The sequence below is a fragment of the Papaver somniferum genome, chromosome 5 (genome assembly GCF_003573695.1).
Source record: "Papaver somniferum cultivar HN1 chromosome 5, ASM357369v1, whole genome shotgun sequence".
Classification (NCBI taxonomy): domain Eukaryota; kingdom Viridiplantae; phylum Streptophyta; class Magnoliopsida; order Ranunculales; family Papaveraceae; genus Papaver; species Papaver somniferum.
The window spans coordinates 208,653,299-208,658,551 of NC_039362.1; the positions used below are offsets into that span (position 1 = coordinate 208,653,299).

Genomic DNA, 5,253 nt, shown 5'->3' on the forward strand with positions numbered 1-5,253 from the left:
AAACTTCAGACAGTTGATGTCATCTAGCATTTCACCACAAATACTAACTTAGAAAAATGATCATATATTATTCACATGAAAAGGATAAAGCAATAAAAGATGTATAATTAAGGAATGGAAGTAGCTTACAACAGATAACAATCTAAGTTGATTACCCTGTGAAATAGCCATGTGATTTTTTGCGGTAAATTTTCACAGGGCGTCGACTATCTATGTTATTTTGTTCCCGACCCTTGTTTAAATTGTCTTTTTTTGGGGGCGTCTTCGGACATTCCTGTGTGGTTTTTGATAGTTTCTCAACTCCCAAATTGAAAAACCACATGATGAAGTATAATGGAAGAATTAAAAACGCCTTTCACAAAAATTCCAGGAAAAATAAAAAGCGCCTTTCTAACACCCATATATGCAGTTCATCCCTAGCAAAATTTCAATCAAAATCACTCTGAAGTCTGAATTTTTCCATGTCGCCCTACTTTCTTTGCTGGTATTACCCGCTTACCCATTTTTCCAACTTAGGTTCATATTTCATACTCCTATTCCCAATCCTCATAAAATCCCCACAGCTTACCAAGGAACTCCAGTGATTGGTTTGTCGAGAGACGAGAGGTGAAATTATAATGCTCAATAACATCCATTACATTAAAACAGTACAACACGAAAAGTACAAATGTAAGTGTTTTTCACTTTAATCCATATCAACACAAATATTGAATATGTGATAACCACCATTACAGCAAAGAGGGTTGCTTCGGTTCTGGTGTCGCAGGGAGGCCATGACAGTCGAGAAGGGTGACCGCCTAGCTGGTTGCAGCGTTTCATGGTTGGTGCAGAATCGGCAAGAAGCTATAGATACCACCACTACAATATGATAGTCTAATGTTCTTACCCATTTGCCAATTCCCGCAGAATTTTCTTTTAGCAGGAGGGAACTTCTAACAATATGATAGTCTAATGTTCTCGGGTAGCGCGAGGAAGATAAAAGGGAGTGGGAGCAAGATAAATTAATTTTATTTACCTCACACTCGCTCACCGTGTAAAAGGGGGTCCCATTTCAAAGAGATGAGCTGGGCTTTGGTTTTTCTGTTATCAGTATCCAAAATCTGAAGGTGTTTTTCCTTTTTTCACGGCCACTGTGATAATGATGGGGTGATCTTACATCCAAGCACCTGCAGAAGTATAATTATGAAATAGGATCTAACCAAATGGGATTACATCCTTGATAATATTCCTGAAATAACATTTTTCCAACATAAGGTCAGAATGAAGCAAAGAATTAATTTAATCAGCAAAATCAAAATAAATTTGGTGAAACATGATAGCAGTGTGTAGGTACTAAGAATAATTCCTTCTAACAATAAATCATGGATCCGTAAATTAGCCTAAATCTCATCTTTTATTCACTTTGATTTGCTCCAAGATATGATATCAAAAGCCTTAAAAAAAATTATATGCATGAAAAGTGTTACTTAGCATATCACCTTTAGTTATTGCAATATAGGCTCCCAAACATACTGCCCAAACATTTTTCAGCAACAACTCAAAGCCTATCAGACATAGCGCCTTTAAAGCTATTTTCTGAACATACTGTGTTAATTGAGTAGAGGAAAATTACTGATCTCCGCTTCTATTGTAAATAGGTCCTGACAAACATATAGATACATAAACGAATACCTCTTCTTTTTATGTTCTTCTCTAGTAGATAAGGTAACAACGAAGTTGTTGTACAATCATCTATACATTTCTTGAATTTGTAGTTGCTGGAAAATTACCGATCTTAAAATCGGAAACATGAAGAAAGAAAAAGATAAAGAAACTCGAAACAAAACGAACAACAACAAACAGACCCGGAAAATGAAAATTTGGATAAGCAATCATTTACTTGAGAGTTTTTAAATATTTTAAAAATAAAATGATCTAAAATAAGAAGCTCATATTTGATGTGGCATAGACTTGTTTAGCGGTCTTACTTTAATCGGCGTGTTAAGTAACGCAATCCCGTTATATTAAGAAATTATATATGTTAAACACTAAAAATCAATCAGGTGACATTCCAGAAATTGACAAACTTCCTAATACATACTTGGTGATAAGATAAACAACTTTACTATTGCACCCAAGAAATTGTTGTCATTAAATTCCCATTTACACCATGATATATATTCTTATGAGAAGGGCGATCTATGTAAAGCTGGTAAGAGAACAGCAAGAAAACACATTCCATTTCAGGTTGCTAGAATCCAGTGGCCCGAGACAGAAAAGGAATCTCATACATTTGTTTCAATACATCCAACATTACAATGTACTGCATATATTCAAGTTAACATGAAAGGGTTTTCTATGTTATGAATGCTACAGGTTGGAAGATGGGCAAAAGACTGAAAAGAAAAAGCGAGAAGCCAAAGGAAATAAGTATAGTCCAAGATTGTTCACAGAACTGATAAAGGAGTGATTTAGGGTAAGGACAGTGACAATGTTGTTTCAATACCCATAGAAAATTAGCATAAATAAGAGGCAGGAATAAAACTAACTCCCCACCTTGGCAGGGTCCACACAAAGAAAGTATGACGGTTTTTGTAAATCAAGACTGCAAGCGCCAAGGGTTACTGGATCCTAAGGCCCAAATATCAGGAAGGGAATCCTTGTCAAGCATATGCTGGCTAAATGTTGGTATAGAGTAGTATCCTAATATACGAAGACTGTTTAGTTCTTCTTTGCCTGACATTGACAATACACTAAAACATTAGTTATTATCTATTGTTTTATGAGAGCATGTTGCCATGTTCATAAAAATTGAACATTCAAGCTTCCTTTGGAAACCATGGACATAAATGTCAAATTCTAGACTATCAAAAAACCAAGAGGCAAACAATCAATCTATTTTTGAAAAGAAGATCTTACCAATTCGGATCTGTATATGTATTGTTTCTTGAAGTCGAGCTTGCACGATTAGCCTAGGACTTCTACGGATAGTTTTACGGGAGGCGCCACTGCCATCCTAAGCTATAAATATTGGAGAAATTAGTGTTTTTCAATGATTACTCTTTTTTTTCTTAACCAACCTTATCAAGAACTTCGTATTATCAAACAATTGCTTGCAAGGGATTCATTCTAGATACCGTTGTAAGATAACTCACACGTAATAACTGAATTCAAAGTCTCTAGGTAACAAAGGCGATCCGAAAATACCTGGTTGATGCAAGGCACCCACGGCTCTGCTCCTAAGGCTATATTTACCGTTTTATTATCCATATATCAATAACCTAAAGGATCCACCATATTTACCACAGGTCTACCTGCATGATGTTTCAAAGAATCCACCACTCTACTACAAAGCCAAAGAAAAAAAATACAGTTTAAAAGAGAATCCCCTTTAAACCCCATATATAGAATTGCAGTGGAACTAAATTAGGATACCTAAGTTTGTTTTTCGTCATCTTTGCTATAGGACAATTCAAAATGTTTACAGCTGAACGGGACTATCATCTCAAATTTTTCATTCCTGCAAACCCAATAATGAAAACGAATATCCATCACTCTCACTGAGACAATTCAACAAACACTTTCAATGATTTTTTTTTACCTTGAGGCTATCTCGGAAAAGTAATGATTGCTGCATAAGAACTCAACCTGGGTTTTCCTTCTTCATGGCTTAAACCAAAAACTGAACTTGGTTTTCTTTTTTCTACAATAAAAATAAAGAACAGCTTTATTAAACATCAAAGTCCCACAAAAGGTAAAGAAACTGAAATCTAAGACATGGCTTTCAAGATTCATTCCCCTCAGTAACAGTAATCAAAATAATAATAAAACCCACATAAAAGAAAACGACAGAGTTTTCAATCATATTTTTCGAGTTTAATTCATCATCTATCTCAGAGTGGAAGAACATGATTTTGGACCGGTGTGGATATGATAGTTATAAAACTTGATGGTAGAAGTATCGATGTCAATCTAGGGTTTCAAGAAGAAATAACGAACTGGGGAAAATTACCTGAAGCCGTACCGAATTTCTTTGCTGCTTTTTATCACTCCAAAATCTATCAATTCTGAAACTCAGAGGAATAAAAATCGACGATTCTTCTTACTTTTATCAGAAATGGAGATTGTGAGTGAGAGGCAACAACGCAGTTTCCAGACTAAATCAATAGTGTACTTTTCAGTTTCAAACTTTTTTTTAACAGGAAATAATGGCGAAGTGGAACAGTTTGGTTTAGAATACTGTAGAAAAAACCCATCGCGTAAATCCTAATATTGCAATCAAACAAATTGAATTAAACCCACACACGATGACATATAAAGGAAAACGGAAAATTAAAAGTCAAGGAGAATTTAGGAATTTAATGTGTTCAAAGTAATGCACACAACCGTTGGATCACATCATATGAGATGAGACCGGAAGGAGGAGGAGGAAGATCCTAACCCGCAGTTAGAAATACAGTAAAACCTCTATAAAAGAATACTCTATAACGGAATAAACTCCATAAATGAATAAAATATTCTACTCCCAATTTGGCTTAGTCTATGTAAAATTTACTGTATGGATATATCTCAGCCGTATGGTGACACCGGACACTATTGTTGTATAATCACTGAATTGTTTTGGATTTGTAACTTTTCAAACCTTTTCTTATTTTACACTTTGTCCTATTCCTACTACAACTTTTTTTTTTTTTTTTTTTGTAAAATCACATTTCAGTTCATTCAAACCAAAATGATGATTACATGATTGCTTACAAGATTATCAAAAACACCAAAATACAAGATAATCAAAACCCAAATACAAATGACGACAACAATTGCAAGTACATCGCGAAGAGAAAGAGCCATGAACCGCAAAGACATCCAATTTTTGTAGATATAGTAGTGATGAATGATGGTGTGAACCGGAATCAACTCCGACCATTTAAAATGATTATCTTCTTTAATAAGAGATGCTCCAAATGAAATGGAGTATTTTTCCCAAAATCTTGTAGATCCAAACGAATCCTGGTGCCCTAAATCCCTCTTGTTGAAGATGAATCCAAAGCGACGCCGAGCAGAATCGTTGATGTTCTTGATAAATCGAGAGTAGCAAGCCAAGAAACACCACGGAGATTTGAAAGAATCGCTATTAAAGCGAAGAGAAAATCGTCCAAAAGACGAAGAAAAGATCGCCCAAATAGCGAATAAATGTGTCCATAGACACCAAAAATAACAAAAACAAAACTTAAAAACACTAATTTAATTAATTTTTATTCATAAAAAACTATAAAT

The 5,253-nt window shown here is 34.8% G+C and overlaps 1 long non-coding RNA gene across 5 annotated transcripts; it reads right to left on the minus strand.

The window, feature by feature from the left end:
- Positions 1-584: 584 nt before the first annotated feature.
- Positions 585-4,243, minus strand: LOC113284471. Of its 5 annotated transcripts, XR_003328161.1 has the most exons (4): positions 3,992-4,243; positions 3,581-3,682; positions 3,415-3,499; positions 585-3,325 (listed from the first exon to the last, which is right to left on the minus strand). It is a non-coding gene; the product is annotated as an uncharacterized LOC113284471 (long non-coding RNA). The 5 variants fall into 5 exon arrangements; XR_003328159.1 differs by having other exon boundaries at positions 585-3,499; XR_003328160.1 differs by having other exon boundaries at positions 3,415-3,682.
- Positions 4,244-5,253: the final 1,010 nt, after the last annotated feature.